This window comes from Mus caroli, chromosome X, assembly GCF_900094665.2.
Source record: "Mus caroli chromosome X, CAROLI_EIJ_v1.1, whole genome shotgun sequence".
Classification (NCBI taxonomy): domain Eukaryota; kingdom Metazoa; phylum Chordata; class Mammalia; order Rodentia; family Muridae; genus Mus; species Mus caroli.
This window is the reverse complement of record NC_034589.1, coordinates 80,881,302-80,900,357: the sequence shown is the minus strand read 5'-3', so window position 1 is coordinate 80,900,357 and position 19,056 is coordinate 80,881,302. Positions and strand designations below refer to the sequence as shown.

The 19,056-nt window shown below is 40.9% G+C and overlaps 1 protein-coding gene across 1 annotated transcript in view; it reads right to left on the bottom strand.

The window, feature by feature from the left end:
- CXHXorf21 (chromosome X CXorf21 homolog) overlaps positions 1–14,001 on the bottom strand; it is a 70,060-nt gene extending 56,059 nt beyond the window's left edge. Inside the window, exon 1 of the mRNA XM_021152622.1 lies at positions 13,897–14,001. The gene's annotated coding sequence lies outside the window, so the exon portion shown is untranslated. The remainder of the gene's footprint in view (positions 1–13,896) is intronic.
- Positions 14,002–19,056: the final 5,055 nt, after the last annotated feature.

Sequence of the window (19,056 nt, the reverse complement as noted above, 5' to 3'; positions counted from 1 at the left end):
AGGAAGGAAGGAAGGAAGGAAGGAAGGAAGAAAGAAAGAAAGAAAGAAAGAAAGAAAGAAAGAAAGAAAGAAAGAAAGAAAGAAAGAAAGAAAGAAAGGGAAGGAAGAAAGAAATTGAAGAAAACCTCAGAAGATGGAAAGATCTCCCATGCTCATGGAACAGTAGTAGGATTGACATAATAAAAATGACCAGTTTACCAAAAGCAATCTACAGATTCAATGTAATTCCCATCAAAATTCCAACACAATTCTTTACAGACAAATTCTCAACTTCTTCTGAAAAAACAAACAAACAAACAAACCAGATTAGCTAAAAACAATCCTGTACAATAAAAGAACTTCTAGTTGCATCACCCACCCTGACTTCAACCTGTACTACAGAACAATAATGATAAAAACAACATGGTATTGGCACAGAAATAGACAGGTTGAACAATAGAATAAAATTGAAGACTCATAAATAAACCCACACCTATGGATATCGGATTTTTGTCAAAGAAGCCAAAACCATACAATGGAAAAAGGGATGTCTGCATGTACAAGAATGGGAAATGATTCATATTTATCATCCTGCACAAAACGTGAGTCCAAGTGGATCAAAGGCCTCAACATAAAACCACACATGCTAAATCTCATAGAAGAGGAAGTGGGGAACTAGGTTGAACACGTTTGCATGGGAGTCAACTTCCTGAACAGAATACCAATGGCTCTAAGATCAAAAATTGATAAATAGAACCTCATGAAACTGAAAAGCTTCTGTAAGGCAAAGGTCACTGTCAATAGGACAAAACAGCAGCCTACATATTGGAAAAAAATCTTCACCAACCCTACATCTGACAGAGGGCTAATATCCAAAATATATAAAGAACTCAAAAAGTAAGACAAGCTAAATAACCCATTTTAAAAATGGGGCACAGAGCTAAACAAAGAAGAAACCAATCACAGAAGGCAGAGGAAGGGAGGGACCTGGGTGGGAGAAGGAAGGGGGGAGAAGAAAAGGGGACCATGATCAGGTATGGGGTGAGGGAGACAGGAGAGAAACCCTGAGGGCCAGCAGAATGAATGGAAATATGTAACTTCTGGGGTGGGAGGTGAGGGGACCCTCTAGAAAGTACCAGAGACCTAAGAGGTAAGACACTCAGGACTCAAAGGGAGGGACATTAGATGAAATACCCAACAGTGGGGAGAGGGGACTTGTAAAGTACACCTCTAGTAGAAAGACAGGGCATCACAGGCAAAAAATTCTGACCCAAAATTGTTACAGTCTAAAAGAACTGCAGGGACAAAAATGGAGAAAAGACTGAGAGAAAGGTGGTCGGTCCAGTGATAGGCCCAACTTGGGATCCATCTCATGGGGAGGCCCTAAGGCCTGACACTATTACTGATGTTATGGTGTGCTTACAGACAGGAGCCTAGCAATCCATCTCAAGAGAAGGTTCCAGGACAGATATTATTAAGGCAGGAGCCTAGAGTGACTGTCCTCCTAGAAGCCCAACAAGCAGCTGACTGAGACAGGAGATACTTACACCCAACCAGTAGACTGAAGATGGGGATTCCTGTGGTTGAATTAGCGAAAGGCTAGAAGAAGCTGAGGAGGAGGGTGACCCCATATGAATACCAGCAGTCTCAACTAACCTGGATCCCTGAGATCTCTCAGACACCGAGCCACCAACCAGGTTGCATACACCAGCTGGTCCTAGGCTCCTGACACATATACAGCAGAGGATTGCCTGGTCTAGGCTCAGTGGGAGAACAGACATTTAACCCTCAAAAGACTTGAGGCCCCAGGGAGTTGGGAAGGCCTGGTGGGATAGGGCAGGAAAGGACATCCTCTTGGAGACAGGGGGAGGAGGAATGGGATGAGGAACTGTTTGATGTTTTCTCAAAAATTGGGAATCGATCTACCTGAAGACCCAGGTATTCCATTCCTGGGCATATACCCAAAAGAAGCTCCACTATCCCACAAGGACACTTGTTCAGCTATGTTCATAGCAGTTTTATCCATAATAGCCAGAAACTAGAAACAACTTAGATGTCCCTCAACTGAAGAATCATATTCTTCCATTGTGGATTTACATAATGGAGTATTATTCAGCTATTGAAAACAAAGACACCATGAAATTTGCAGGCAAATGGGTATAACTAGAAAATATCTTGAATGGGGTAACCCAGATTCAAGATGACACAATTAGTATGTACTCAATTATAGGTGTATATTAGCCATAAAGTACAGGAAAATGATGCTATAATCCACAAACCCAAAGTAGCAGCCCTTGTATTCTCTTCTCCATTATGATCTTAGCTCCAGGCTGGGTCCTCTCTGAAACAGTGTCAGCAGGACAAAACTTGGTCTTGCAAGGGAGTAAGGTTGCTTTCTATAACGTGTACTATCTTGAAGTTAGTCTGAAGCCATAAGCTGCAGTCCTCTGGATCTATTGACACTTGTTGCTAACAGCAGGGTGATTAGGTAAAGGATTTATTGATATAGCTCTCTTCTCTGTCCAGGCAGCCAGAAGTCTCTCTGGCTAGTCTGGTTAACTCTTTGTGAACCAGAGAGGAAGTAAAAGAAAAGAATTAAAATGCTTTATACAGGCAGATATCCACAGACATTCATATATACATTCATACACCCATACTATGGCCAGGCTCAACTGTCTATCACTGTGAGACCCTGTTTCTAAACATAAACAAATAAAAATAAAGTTGATTTCTAACATGTAAAAGTGCATGGTTTATTTTAGTAATGAGAAAAGAAAACACACAATGCTATGGTTCATCCTATGATTATATACACATTTTAAAAGAAAGTCGTTTTTATATAAAAGTATAATTTCAGCTGCACATGGTGACACACTCATAATTTCAATACCTGAAAGGTGAGGTCAGGAGTACTAGGAGTTGAAGGTTATTCTCATCGACAGAGCAAGTTCATGAGTGTCCTGGTCTACAGGAGACTCTGTCTCAAAAACAGAACAAAACAAAACAAAAAGTCAGAGGAAAGTACACATATTCCGTGTGTGAATTAAGGGACTGCACACTCAGGAAGTTCTTTTCTTAGAGCCAACAAGATGGTTCCTGGGTAAAGAAAGTTTGCTCTTCTGGCCAGGCTACCTAAATTCAATCCCTGATAGCCATGCATAAGTCAGAAGAGAACTGACTCCACAGTGCTGTTTTCTGACTTCCACACTTGTGCCAGAAACACTTGTGTCATGGCATGCATAACAATTAGAGTAATACATTTTTAAAAAACATGCAAAACACATTCCCCTCTCATTTAAGTCAATTCCACCGATATTTTAAGAATATTTATATGATAAATGTGAAGGCTAACAAGCTTAAGTAAAACTATATTTCATCCAAGTGACTCTTAATGTCACTACATATTCCATGAAGACAAAACACTTCACATTCTAAGCTATGACTCTTGCTCCTCCTATGATCAGTGCAGACAAGGGTGATGGATACATGACAGTGCTGTCATTTCATGTGCAAATAGCTACAGCCTATAAAACAAGAGGAGTTAATTGCTCTGTGATCCCCCCAAAGAGATCTTTCTATTATCTCCACATATTCATATGGAGCTAGATGATGATCTTAGGTAAGTAGGCATATACTAAAAATGGGTGTATGGATTGTGGTTTGATTATCATTTACTAAACAGCTAATATCCACTTGCAAGTGAATAATAACATATTTGTCCTATTGGGTCTAGGTTACCTCACTTGGGATGATATCTTTTAGCTCCATGCATTTGCCTACAAATTTCATGATGTCTTGGTTTTAATAGCTGAGTAGTATCCCATTGTACAGTTGTATCACATTTTCTGTATATATTCTTCTGTCAAGGGACATCTAGGTTATTTCATGTTTCTGGCCATGATAAATAAAGCCACATAAACATAGTTAAGCAAGTGTCCTTGTGGTAGGATAAAATATCCTTTGAGTATATTCCCAGGAGTGGAATAGCTGGGTCTTGAAGTAGATCGATTCCCACCTTTCTGAGTAACTGACATTGATTCCCATAATGCCTTGCAAGTTTTCACTTCCCCAGCAATGGAGGAGTGTTTCCCTTGTTCCACATCCTCACCAGTGTATGCTGTCACTTGAATTTTTAATATTAACCATTCCGACAGGTATAACATAGAATATCAAAGTTGTCTGGATTTATATTTGCATAATGGCTAAGGATGTTGAACATTTCTTTAAGTGTTTTTCGGCCATTTGAGCTTCCTTTATTGAGAATTCCTGTTTAGATCTGTATCCCATTTTAAAATTGAGTTATTTGGTTTTTAATATATAGTTTCTTGAGTTCTTATATATTTTGGATACTAGATATCTATCAGATGTGGTGAAAATCTTTTCCCATTCTATAGGCTGCCATTTTGTCCTTTTGATGGTGTCCTTTGCATTACAGAAACTTTTCAGTTTTATGAGGTCCCATTTATTAATTGTTGATCTTAGTGCCTGTGCTGTTGGTGTTCTGCTCAGGATGTTGTCTCTTTGTCAGTGTGTTCAAGGTTGTTCCCCCATTTTCTTTTCTACCAGGTTCAGTGTGTCTGATTTTATGTTTAGGTTTTTGATGATCCACTTGGATTTGAGTTTTGTGAAGGGTGATAGATATGGATCTATTTGAATTCTTCTATATGCAGACATCCAGTTTGACCAGCACCATTTTTTAAAGATGCTTTTATTTAGGGGTGTATATTTCTGGCTTCTTTATGAAAAATCAAGTGTCCATTTGTGTATGAATTTATGGCTAGGTTTTTAATTTGATTCCATTGATCAACTTCTCTGTTCTTATACAAGTACCATGAAATTTTTATTACTATAGTTCTGTAGTACAACTTGAAATCACAAATGGTGGTACATCCAGCAGTTTTTTTTATTGTTCAGGATTATTTTAGCTATCCTAGATTTTGTGTGTGTGTGTGCTTTTTCCATATGAAGTTGAGGATTGTGTTTTCAAGGTCTGTAAAAAATTGAGTTGAAATTTTGATAAGGATTGCACTGAGTGTATAAAATGCTTTTGGTAAAATGGTAATTTTCACTGTGCTAATCCTACCAATTCATGAGCATGAAAGATTTTTCCATCTTCTGATATCTTCCTTGATTTCTTTCTTTAAAGACTGAGTTTTTATGGTAGAATTGATTCAATCCCCCTTTTCTGCTTTTCTCTAGTACTAGTACTCTTCTGCTAAAGACTTACTTACTATCTATGTCACAAGTATCAGTGTTTTTTATGTGTGTATATAAATAGGAACATCATTCAAGCTTGGTGTCCATAGAGGCCAGAAGAGGGTCATGGCTAACTGCTGCTGCCAAGCATACAGGGCAGGATAAAACTTCCCATTACCTGCCCAGGAAAATTTTGCATAGTTAGTGCCAGACTAGTCAGAAATATATAGTAAGTTGCTATTTCAAAAACAATAAGACCTAGAGCGTATGAAGCAGTAGCATGTGAGCCCCCATCCCTAGCTAGAGGGCTACTAATAGTTAATGGCTGCTAGTAGAGGGATGGCCAGTTTTCTTTAAGGGTGGATAAAACACCTGATGGGTTAGCCATGTTCCAATGTATGGCTCCATACTCAGGTATATGTGGATTGCACTAATTGGGTTCAATAGGTTGTAAAAAAAAAGACATATTTATTGAGGGGTATGGGAGGAGGAGCTATGAAGAGTTGGAGAGAGAGAGAGAGAGTAGGAGTGTGAGTACAATAAAACCAAACCCCAAACAAACAAACAAACAACAGTACAACAGAACAACAACAACAGTAAAAGAAAGACAACATATTAGCTAAAAGCATTTGTTGTTCTTACAGAGCATCTTAGCTCAGTTTGCAGTACCCAAGTCAAGAGGTTCACAACCACGTATAACTCCACAGCTCTGGGAGATCTGATGTTCTCTTCTGGTCTGTTTGGTACCCATACATTCATGACCTTAACATTCTGTCTAAACTCCACCCCACAGTTAGCTGGCAACAGTCAGTGTTTGGTAAAATGGCACATTATAAAAGGGGCTGCTTGCTCCCTTCTCTCTCTCTCTCTCTCTCTCTCTCTCTCTCTCTCTCTCTCTCTCTCTCTCTCTCTGTGTGTGTGTGTGTGTGTGTGCCTTAATATGCCAAAGGAAACAGAGTCACAGTGAAACTAACACAAGTTTTGGACCAAATGAATTTAACTGATAACTTCAGAGCTCCCATATTAACTGGTTTACAATCATTATTACTTCAACCCCAAGGTTGGACCAATCCAACATCCTTTTCTGCCCTTTGAAGGTACTCACATACTCATGGTGCTCTCACATGCACTCAGGCACATGTGTGTCTGTATGAAATAAAAATAAATGAGGGTAGGGAGTCATGACAGCCAAAAATAAATAAATAAATTAATTTAAAAAAAATAAAGATGCCAGAGGAGATAATTGAATCCCCTGGAGCTGGAGTTACCACATTTGTGCTGGAAATTGAACCTGGGTTCCATGGAAGAACAGCCAGTGCTCTTAATATCTCAGATATCTCTTTGGACCCTATTTCTTTGTTTTAGAATAAAATCTTACATTGTAGCCCAGGCTGGAGTCTAGAGTTCCCAGTGTAGCCTAGGTTAACTTTAGGTTTGCTTTTGCTGCAATCCTCCTGCCTCAATGTCCCGAGGGCTGAAGTTATAGGAGTCACCATGACTGGCTTTACTCTTTCTCCTTTCAATCTTCTCTCCTCAATCTTTCCCTCCTCAATTTCTTTCCCCGTCTCTTCCCTACCTTCCTCTTTCTTTGCAATGTGTGCTAGTGACAGGAGCATGGCAGGAGTGACACAGCTCAATGGAGGTCAGAGGACAGCTTGCCAGAGTTAGTTCTCTCCCTCCACCAGGAGGGAACTGTCAGGTCCAAAGGAAACTCAGGACAAAAGGCTAACTGTGGTTGCCTATTAGCATACCAAAGCACTGCTGGCCTCCAGGCTCCCTCAGCATCACAAACACTTGTTTCAGAGTCCATCTGGCTGGTATCCTGGGTCTGGTCAGCTCCTCTCACCCTTCCCCCTCCCCTAAGCTTCTAGTTCATGGGCTTCCTTTTCCCCAGCTTCTCATCTCTATATAACCCTGCCATTTTAATCATGTGCACTCTTTGATCCTCTCTGTCTTGGCCCATTCTTCTAGTTTCTCTCTCTCTCTCTCTCTCTCTCTCTCTCTCTCTCTCTCTCTCTCTCTCCTCTTTTTTCTCTCCCTCACTTCTGTCATGGCCTGGCTCAGTCTACTATTTAGGTCTACTTTCTCTCCCTGCTGTTGTAGCTCTCAATAGCTATAATAAGAACCTTTCTGTATGTAGGTACTAGGGATCAAATCTAAGTATCAAGTCTGAAAGCAGATAACTTTATTCACTGAACAATCTCTTTAGCTTAGTCTTTATGTAACTAACCAGGTAGGAAAAATCCCTCATTGTTGGCAAAGGATAGAATCAGTCTCTTGAATAAGAGTCGACTTCTTGCATTTCATCCTCTTGTCATTGGGTAAAGGTAGGAGGCCAGTAGCAGGCTCTCAGCAAATATTGACTTCCTGCTTGATGCACTTCTCCATCTAATATATTTTTCACTATGTTTAAAGCTGAACTATATCAGAAACTGAAAGACAGTCACCAAAATGTTAGGTTCTCAAGGAAATGGATTAAGACAGTGTGAATGTGGTATGAGGAAAAGTCCCAGTTGGAACAGAAGGGGAAATCATGTGTGGCTTTGGGCATGTAAATACAAGGAAAGAAAGCTGAGAAACACATCATTATTGTGTCATTTTTGAGGCAATATAAAGAGCCTCTTTCATGTGCTAGGAACTCCTTATGTAATGTGGGTGTGGGTGTTAGGTTGAGAGGACAATGAAACAGATAGGGAGCTCATTCATGACTTTCTCCTCACAGACTGGTAAGGACCTTTTTGTCATCCTTGCCTTCTTATCTTCCCATTCTACATACCAACAGGAAAGACAGGGAGTGATGCAGTGCATTTGAGACCTCCCTAAATAAAAGCCCAGTACCCATGTGTACTTTTGATGTTATTTAAATACGTTACCTGCTGCTGCTGACATCCCTGGGAAGGTTATGTAATCCGGTTGTGAAATACACAACAAAGAGTGGTAGTATCTTTACTGGAAGTTGGTATAAGATGAGTATCCACCCCTTTGCCTTTGCCCAAAGTTGAATATCAACTTTCCCACTAGCTTTGGAATTCCAATGAAAGGTCACATTCACAGAAAGATGGGTGTTTTGTGCCAATAAAATCCAAAACAATTATAACACTCCTAGTCCAACCTGAACAAAGCTATACTTCCAGAACTAACTGATAGGCACTGTTAGTATTACCATTTGGACAGTGCCATGCTTTCTGCCCTTTTTCTTTCTTTCTTTTTGTTTTTTTTCATGGTTTATTTTTCCTGTCTGCTTGCCCTTACTACTGATTAAAGCTAGTTGAACGGTCCTTCAGCAAGGAAGAACATATTGAGACATTACAAATCATTGCTCTGTTTATATTTCTATTGTATGTGTTAAATATTTCTGTTAAGGGAAAGGCAGTTACTTGTGATCACCTTGTCATGAAGGCCATTCAGTGACGCTCCTTCACATTTATAATGATTTAAAGCTCATTTGCTTTTTTGTGGAGGAATCAAAGTTCAGACAGTTCTCTAACTTGAATAGACTTTTAAGTTAATGAAGGACTAGGAACAAGTGATTTTCTTCCTTAGCAGTTTTCTTTTTATTTTATTTGTTATTTTTGCCTTTCTTTGCCAATGTTTTACAGATATGTTTTCTGTTCTTTGGAAACTAGGAGGCCATTATGGAAGCTCAGGTAAGGGGTGAGGCAAGAAATTACTTGGGTAAAGGAAATCCAGAAACTTAGTTCTGTTACTGAAACTAAAGTTGTATACTGCTCACTGCTCGACTGAAAATCCCGGAGACAGTTAAAAGAAATAGATTTATTCACAGCTGGTCTTGTGGACAAGATGGGGGACTTTTCTGTCTCAAAGCTCCATCTTGGCATCTTGGAATGAAACTCAATGGCAGGGCACTTGCCCAGTATTCTCACAACCATGCTTCTGTCCCTACACTGCCAAAACAAAGAAAGTCTCTGTGTAGGACAGAAGAGGGAATAGTTTTGTGGGACTCAAAGTGGTTATAAGAAGACAGTGAGGAAAACCAGACCTTATCTGGGATGGGTCTTTCTCTCCAGGGCACTGAGTCTTTCTGCTCTTTATCAAAATCCTGTCTAATTCAAAGGAAGTGTGGGGAGTGATGATGGGCTATTCTACCATAGGAGACAGCACAAGAGACAGAAAGGGCTCCATTTTCAGGCCAATAGAAGGGTTGAATAGTGTGATCCTTTGCCACAGACTGATACTCGCCTTTAAAGGGGAAGTTCTGCTGACTCAATACTTCAGAACACTGGCTGCTCTTCTAAAGAACCTGTGTACAACTTCCAGTACCCACATGGCAGCACATAACTGTCTATGATTCCAGTCCCTGAAGATCTAATGTCCTTTTCTGGCCTCTGTGGTCACTGGGCAAGCACATGGTACATAGACATAGATGCAGGCAAAACATTTATACACATAAAATAAAATTTAAATTTAAAAAATGATTTGATTGGGACCCAGGACCTGGGCTTCCCATGTCCATCATATGCTTTATTCACTTCCAAATACATTACTTTTTATGTTTTTTTTTATTGAGTATTTATTTCATTGACATTTCCAATGCTATCCCAAAAGTCCCCCACATGCTCCCCCACCCACTCCCCCACCCACCCACTCTCATTTCTTGGCCCTGTCATTCCCCTGTACTGAGGCATATAAAGTTTGCACAACCAATGGGCCTCTCTTTCCACTGATGGACGACTAGGCCATCTTCTGATTCATATGCAGCTAGAGACACAAGCTCAGGGGGGCGGGGGCGGGGAGGGGGTACTGGTTAGTTCATATTGTTGTTCCACCTATAGGATTGCAGATCCCTTTAGCTCCTTGGGTACTTTCTCTAGCTCCTCCATTGGGGGCCCTGTGATCCATCCAATAGCTGTCTGTGAGCATCCACTTCTGTGTTTGCTAGGCCCCGGCATAGTCTCACAAGAGACAGCTATATCTGGGTCCTTTCAGCAAAATCTTGCTAGTGTATGCAATGGTGTCAGTGTTTGGAAGCTGATTATGGGATGGATCCCCGGATATGGCAGTCTCTAGATGGTCCATCCTTTCGTCTCAGCTCCAAACTTTGTAACTCCTTCCATGGGTGTTTTGTTCCCAATTCTAAGAAGGGGCAAAGTGTCCACACTTTGGTCTTCGTTCTTCTTGAGTTTCGTGCTTTTTAAGAAACTTAATTTGTAAGAGCCAAGGGAAGGAAGAAATGTCACAAAGGTCACTCTTAAAAACAAAGGTCACTCTTAAGAGTTTAGAATGGCAGCTAGAGCTAGTGGCTCAAGAAGGTTATCATAGGAGGCAGGAGCAGGAGTTTCAAGCCAGCCTGGGTTACAAAGTAAGACCTTGTCTTGGTTGCCACACAACAAAGCACCAAGAGCCATCCTAAACAAAGAGAGTACCCTTCTGTGATGCTAAAGACTAACTGAAAAAGAAGAAGGGAGCAGAGGATGAGCTGTGTGCTCATCCCTGTCTCTGGTGGATACTATGGGACTAGCTATTTCAAATTCCTACTGCCATGCCTTCCCCACCAGGACATATTATAGCCTCAAACTGTGAGCCCAAATAGACCCCTGCACTCTTAAAGGGGGGGTATTAATTTTAATTGATTAATTAATTCAAATTTTTATTATTTTGAGACACAGCCTGTGTCCTCCTTATTGTCCTCCTGGTCTTTTCCTTAGGAGCTCTGGGATTGCAGACATATGTTTACCATGCCCAGCTTTTTATTATTATTATTATTATTAATTATTATTATTGGATATTTTCTTCATTTGCATTTCAAATGTTATTCCTGTTCCTGGTTTCCCCTCCAAAAAACATCCTCCCCCATCCCCTCCTCCCTGCTCCCTGCTCACCAACCCACCCACTCCTGCTTCCTGGCCCTGGCATTCCCCTACACTGGGACATAGAGCCTTCACAGGACTAAGGACCTCTCCTCCCATTGATGACCAACTAGGCCATCCTCTGCTACATATGCAGCTGTCAGGGACTAAACAACAACCATGTCCACATTTAAATGGACTCTGGAGATTCTGATTCTGGTCCTCAAACTTGCATGTCAAATGCATTACCCACTGAGCTATCACCCCAGTGGTCCCCACAGCCTTGCTACATTTTTTTGAAAAATATAGAGACAGGGTCTCACATTATAGTCTAGAAGGCCTAGAGTTTACCATGCAGTTAAGGATGCTTCAAAGTTGTGGTAACTCCACCTCACATGCCCCTATGCAGGTGTTAGAATTACAGACATGAGCCACCACATCTGGCTATGGGCCCTTTAAACATGCTTCTTTGACAGCTTACAAGGGTGAGCTCTGTTAATAGAATGTGCTGGAAAGGCATCACGGGATGAAAGCCGCCACAACAGTTTCACAGGGATTTTTGGTCTTATGAGTAATTTCTAGGAAATTACAGAAAGTTGTTTCGCAAAGAGCATAATTTTGGCCTGGAGATGAAAGTAAGTGATACATTGCTTTCCTAGCATAGGTGCAATAGCAACCCTGAAGCAAACAACAAAAACAAGCACATTTTTAACAAATTAAGAATCAATCTCTAACTCCTTCATTGGGAACCCTATGTCCAGTCCAATGGTTGACTGAGAGCATCCACCTCTGTATTTGTCAGGCACTGGCAGAGCCTAGAGAAAGGAGTGAAGGAGCTGAAGGGGCTTGCAGCCCCATAGGAGAAACAACAATATGAACTTACCAATACCCCCAGAGCTCCTTTGGACTAAACCACCAGCCAAAGAGTACACATGGTGGAACTCATGGCTCCAGCTGCATATGTAGCAGAGGATGGCCTTGTTGGTCATCAATGGGAGGAGAGACCCTTGGTCCTGAGAAGGCTCTATGCCACAGTGTAAGGGAATTCCAGGACAGGGAAGCAGGAGTGGGTAGGTTGGTGAGTAGGGGGAGGGGGATGGGATGGGGGGTTTTGGAGGGGAAACCAGGAAAGGGGATAACATTTGGAATATAAATAAAGAAAATATCTAATAAAAAAAAGAATTGATCTCCCTCCCTCCCTTCCTTCCTTCCTTCCTTCCTTCCTTCCTTCCTTCCTTCCTTCCTTCCTTCCTCCCTCCCTCCCTCCCTCCTTCCCTCCTTCCCTCCTTCCCTCCATCCATCCATCATTCCCTCTCTCCCGCCTTTCTTATCTACCTCCCTCCCTCCTCACCTCCTTCTTTCTCTGTGTTTCTTTATTGTAGTGGGGATTGAGCCTAAGAATTTGGAGAATAACCTTGAACTCCTAAAGCTCCTATCTCAATCTTCTGAGTTTTAGAATTTCAAGTATGTACTAACACATTCCTGGTTTACACAGTGCTAAGGATTGAACTTGTGCATTCATGTATTCTAGACAAACAAGCAACTCAGCTAGAACCCAACTCTCTATTTTTGAAATACGAAGTATTAATCCTTGTGATATAGAACTACTTTGGTGCCACAATATTCTTAGAGAACTTGGTCCCCAACTTTCACAGAAACTGTTTGAATCTTTCCACCCTATCCTTTAGCTCTTGATCTGTTGCTTGCAGTATATTACCACGAGATTTTTTTTTCTGGAAGCATAATGCCTCTTTTGGTTTCAATTTCAGCTGCATTCCTTCAATCAAACTCTGTCAAACAGCAAGAGACATTTTTGACTGCTTGCCTTGCCATTCTCTTGCCTTTACAGCTCAGAATCTACCCCAACACTGCTGCTGCAGGATCAGACCTGCAATAGGAAGAGACTTGCAAGCTGTTCAAGACTCTGGTATGGAAAAAAATGAAAAGGAGATTCTCTCTCTCTCTCTCTCTCTCTCTCTCTCTCTCTCTCTCTCTCTCTCTCTCTCTCTCAGATAAGTTCTCATTACGAAGGCCTGTCTGGGATAAAACTCACTATGTAAACCAGGTTGGCCTTGACTTTTGATATACTCCTAGTCAGCTTCCCAATTAGGCCTGAATCACTAGAAATAGCAACTATTAATGTTGTTTATACATGTGTAAATGCACAGCCTTATGGAGTCTAATGTGATATTTGATACCCATGTGAATTATGTAACGATCCAATAGCATATCCAGTTGCATATGGAAGCTTATGTTTGTTACTCTAGCACTCAGGAGGCTGAGCCATGAGGATTGTTTTGAGTTCTAGGCCAGCCTAGGTTACAGAAGGAGGCCCTGTCTTTAAAACCTAAACAAGGGAGCAGATAAGTTTACTTATTTGGTAAATACACAGGTCAGCAAGCCTGATGGACCATATTTTCTCCCTGGGATCAACATGGTGGGGAAAACTGACAACTAGAGGCTGACCTCTGATCACCATTGTGCTCATGAGTATATACAAAGACACACACACACACACACACACACACACACACACACACACACGAAAAGGGTAAAGCAATTAAATAATTAAGTATCTGCTTGCTTCCTGGGCTCAGAGTAGGTACAAAGTGAACACAACCGGCTTGCCTTCAAACTGTACTGTGTACTTTCAAGATGAGACTTTGACATCATATTTGACTTCTGCAGATAAATCAGCAATCTCCACTCTCAGGTTTGCGCCTCACTGGTCACAGAAGCAGCTCTTATCCTTCGATTCCATGGTAGCAGAGTAATGACCTTCCCAAAACATCCAGACTCTAATCCCCAGAAACTATGAATACATAGTCTTCCATGGCAACAGAAAATTAAGGTTTCAAATTTCATAAAGGCTAATAATCAGTTGAGCGACAATGGGGATATTATCCTAACTTACTTTTGCTGGTCTCGATGCAATTACAAATGTACTGGAAAGTAGACAAGGGTATCAGAAGAGCAGGTGGTGAGAAATAACAGACAGACTGATGACAACTCAAGGAATGCAGGTAACATCTGAAGCTGAAAAAGACAAGAAAACAACTCTCCCACGGATCTCCCACACAAGAATGTAATCCTACTAGCACCTTGATTTTAGCCCAGGGAGAGTCATTTGGAACTGCTAAACATAGAATTGTAAGATTATAAGTTTGTGTGTATTTGACAACCAAGCTTATGTTGTTATTGTCTTTCACAGGAGTTACAGAAAACTAAACACGTCCTATATAACCAAGTGACATTTATCTTGTAATTTCACTGAATTTTAATAAATTGGTTATTTTATAATACATACAAGACAAAAGGTGACTTCCTGTTCTTTTTTGCCTACTATGATTGCAGAGGCAATGATTTTACTAGTCATACTTCTCCTGGTCTTTTTAATGAAAAATTCTAATTTGCAACCTAGTTTTCATTTGAGATTTCATGAACCTCTTTTCGGATTATTTCATATGATTGTAACTCACGTGAAAGTTGAAATATAAGACTGTCATGGTGGTACATATCTACAATCTCAATACTCAGGAGATGAAGGCAAAAGGATTGTTACATCTTTAAGGAGAGTTTAGGCTCATAGTAAGCCTGAGGACAGAGTCAGACATGTAGGAAGACATTGTCTCAGGAAACAAAAGCAAACAAATGAAAAACAGACCATGTTGACATACGCATAATCCAGTGATTGGAAGACGAGAAAGTATAGGGTTCAAGGCCAGTCTAGGCAGCATAATGAATTTGTGGCCAGCTTAGAGTACATAAGATTCTCCCTCCAAACAAGGAAGGCAGACATGGCATTGTACATTTATATTCACAGCAATTGAGAGGCAAGAGGATCATTGTATATTTAAGGGCAACCTGAGTTACATAGTGAGTTCTAGACCAAACTCAACCAGACACATGTGAGACAATGAAAAAAGAAGACGTCAGGGGTGAAGCTAAGTGGGTAGAGAGCACGTACATAAACTCATAAAGCCCTGTGGTCCTCCAGCACTTCATAAGCCAGGAGTGGTGATGAATATGTGTAATCCCAGTGTACTGGCTAGTTTTATGTCAACTTGACACAAGCTGGAGATATCACAGAGAAAGGAGCTTCAGTTGAGGAAATGCCTCCATGAAATCCAACTGTAAGGCATTTTCTCAATTAGTGATCAAAGGGGAAAGGCCCCTTGTGGGTGGTGCCATCTCTGGACTAGTAGTCTTGGTTCTATAAGAGAGCAGGCTGAGCAAGCCAGGGGAAGCAAGCCAGTAAAGAACATCTCTCCGTGGCCTCTGCTCAGCTCCTGCTTCCTGACCTGCTTGAGTTCCAGTCCTGACTTCCTTTGGTGATGAACAGCAATGTGGAAGAGTAAACTTAATAAACCCTTTCCTCCCCAACTTGCTTCTTGGTCATCATGTTTGTGCAGGAATAGAAACCCTGACTAAGACACCCAGCAACAACATGGTAGTACACAACAATAATCCTGTCACTTTAGAAGTGAAGGCAGAAGAATCAGATGTCTAAGTTCATTCTTAGTGTCTTTTACACACATGGCCTTTTAAAAATCAGCCTGGGCTACATAAGATCCTGTCTCAAAGCCGGGCAGTGGTGCTGCATGCTTTTAATCCCAGCATTTGGGAGGCAGAGGCAGGCGGATTTCTGAGTTCAAGGCCAGCCTGGTCTACAGAGTGAGTTTCAGGACAGCCAGGGCTACACAGAGAAACCCTGTCTCGAAAACAAAACAAAACAAAACAAAACAAAACAAAACAAAACAAAACAAAAAAACCACACACACACAAAGACCCTATCTCAAAAATTAAATAAATAAATATATAAATAAAGGTAAAGAATATTTTGTTGTTTTGTTTTTTTTCCCAAAGGAAGGTCTGATGTAACCCAGGCTGACTATGTAGTATAGTACCTCTCTATGTAGTCAATGTCAACCTTAAACTTCTGATCCTCATGACTCCACCTTCAAAATCCTGGAGTCAGAGCTGAAAGACATAAAGCCCGGTTTATGCAGTGCATGGAATCAAACTCAGAACTTTGTGCACACTACTTGAGCATTCAGCCACCTAAGCTATGTCTCCAGCACAAAATATTTATTTTTTAGTCTTCTATTTGTTAATTCTTTAGGAACTTCATGATCCGATTCACATCCATCTTCTCTGAGATTCACTTATACTTCCACACCCGATCCCAACTTCCTGTTTATTTTTATTATAATAACTCATCAACTTCCATTTATACTGCCCATATAGATATCCTATTTGTGGCTGTATACTTCATGACTGGTTATTCTCTACACTGTGACCAGTTAACTGCTATCCAGAGAAACTTCTCTGATGAAATCTGAGAACTTCACTAATTAAATATAGTTATGACATCTCAGCATAGCTTCATTAATGAAATTTATAATTCTGGAATTGTAATGACAGTGCTCCAAGGGTGATGCATTAAGATCACAAATTTGAGGCCAGCTTGTGTTTTTCTTTCTCTCTCCTTTTAAAAATTTTGTAAGACAAGGTCTCATTTAGCAAAAGCCTTGGCAGGCTAGAAACCGCTTCACAATCCTACTCAGCCAACAAAGTACACAACCATGCCCACTAAGTATCCTTTTATTCCTAAAAATAGAGCTTTGTAAAATATTTTTCTCCTAGATGTTAACTATAGACACTCAATATATGTTAAGCTCTGTATTGATACTTTTAGTATCTCCAAGACTAGCTTGGCTGGTATATAATTAACAAAATACAACCGTGATAAACTCAGTAATGATATTTTGAATATACACATACATTTGTGTAAGCTTTCTTTTTCAATAATTTACTTATTCACTTTACATGCAGATTACAGTCCCCTCCCTCCTCTTCTCCCTATACCACCTTACAAATTCCTCCCCACATTACTGCTTCCCCTTCTCCTCCGAGAGTGGGAAGCCCCCTTTGGGTACCACCACACCCTGGAACATCTAGTCCCAGCAGAATTAAGTACCTCTTTTTCAACAGAGGCCCAAACAGGCATTCCCAGGTGGGGAAGAGGATCCAATGGCAAGCAACAGAGACAGCCCCCACTACAATTGTTAGGGGACCCACATGAAACCAAGCTGCACATCTGCTACATTTGTGCAGGGTGCTTAGGCCCAGTTGTGTATGCTTTTTGGTTCATAGTTCAGTCTCTGGTAGCCCCCATGGATCCAGGTTAGTTGATCCTATAGATCTTCAAGATCCACCTGATATTTGGACACAGATAGCTGCATGTGTTTCCATTCACTGCTGGTAAAGCCTCTCAGAAGACATTTATGGTATGTTCTTGTCTGAAGGCACAGCAGAGTATCATTAAGAGTGTCAGGCAGGGGTTGGCTCTTTCACATGGGATGGGTCTCAATTGAGACAGTCATTGGCTGGCTACTTCCTCAGTCTCAGCTCCATCTTTATCCCTGTGCATCTTGTAGGAAGGACAAATTTTGTGTTGAAGGTTTTGTGGGTCAGTTGATGGTCCCCAACCCCTCCTTCCACTAGAAGTCCTACCTGGCTACAGGATGTGGTGCTTCACTCTCTATATCTCCTGCTGGTAGGAGTCTCAGCTAGAGTTACCAACAGAGAATACCCATAGTCTCCCCAACCCCAGGTCTCCAGCTAGTTCCTGAAATGCCCTCACCAATTTCCATTCCCACCTCAGACCTCTCCCACTCCCTTCCCCGACACCTGTTCAAAATCCATATACCCCTGCTCACTCCTTCTCCCACTCAGTTGCCTCTATCCATCCACCTCTGATAACTGTTTTCTTTCCCCTTCTGAGTGAGATTCACACATGCTCCCTTGGGCACTCATTACACAGTTTCTTTGGGCCTGTGGATTGTGGCATGGTTATCCTGTACTTTATGGCTAATGTCCACTTATAAGTGAGTACATATCATGCATGTTTTCTTGGGACTGGGTTACCTAACTCAGGATGATATTTTCTAGTTCCGTCCATTTGCCTGTGCAATTCATGATGTTCTTGTTTTTAATAGCTAAATAGTATTCCAGTATGAAGATGAACCACATTTTCTGTATCCATTCTTCAGTTAAGGGACATCTAGGTTGTTTCCAGTTTCTGGCTATTATGAATAAAACTGCTATGAACATAGTTGAGCAAGTGTCCTTGTGGTATGGTGGACTTATTTTGGGTACAGACCCAGGAATGGTTTGGCAGCCTCTTCAGGTAGAACTATTCCATATTTCATGACAAACCACCAAATTGATTTCCAAAGTGGTTGTGCAAGTTTGCACTCCCACCAACAATGGAGGAGTGTCCAATGCTTCATATCCTCTCTAGCATGTGGAGAGTTTTTTATCTTAGCCATCTTGATTGGTGAGTCATTTTGATTTGCATTTCCCTGATGACTAAAGACTTTGAACATTTCTTTAATTGCTTCTTGGCTATTAGAGACTCTTCTGTTGAGAATTCTCTGTTTAGCTCTGTACCCCATTTTTAATTGGGTCATTTGGTTTATTATTGTCTAATTTCCTGAGTTAGTTCTCTGTTAGATGAAGGGTTTGTGAAGCTCTTTGTGTTGTATAGGCTGCCATTATGTTCTGTTGACTGTTGACTTAGCCTTACAAAAGCTTTTCAATTTCATGAGGTCCAATTTATTAATTGTTGATCTTTGTCTGAGCTATTGGTATTCTGTTTAGGAATTTTTCTGCTGTGCCAATGAATTCAAGGCACTTCCCTACTTTCTCTTATATTAGATTTGGTATATCCAGTTTCATGTTGAGGTATTTGGTTCACTTGGACTTGAGTTTTGTACAGGGTGATAAATATGGATCTATTTGCATTATTCTATATGCAGACATCCAGTTGACCAACATCATTTGATGAAGATGATGATGCTTTCTTTTTTCTTTTTTTCTTTTTTTACATTAAATAACCCGATGATTTTTTATTAGATATTTTCTTTATTTACATTTCAAATGCTATCCCGAAAGTTCCCTATATCCTCCCCCCGCCCTGCTCCCCTCCCCACCCACTCCCACTTCTTGGCCCTGGCGTTCCCCTGTACTGGGGTATATAAAGACCTAGGGGCCTCTGCTTTCTTTTTTC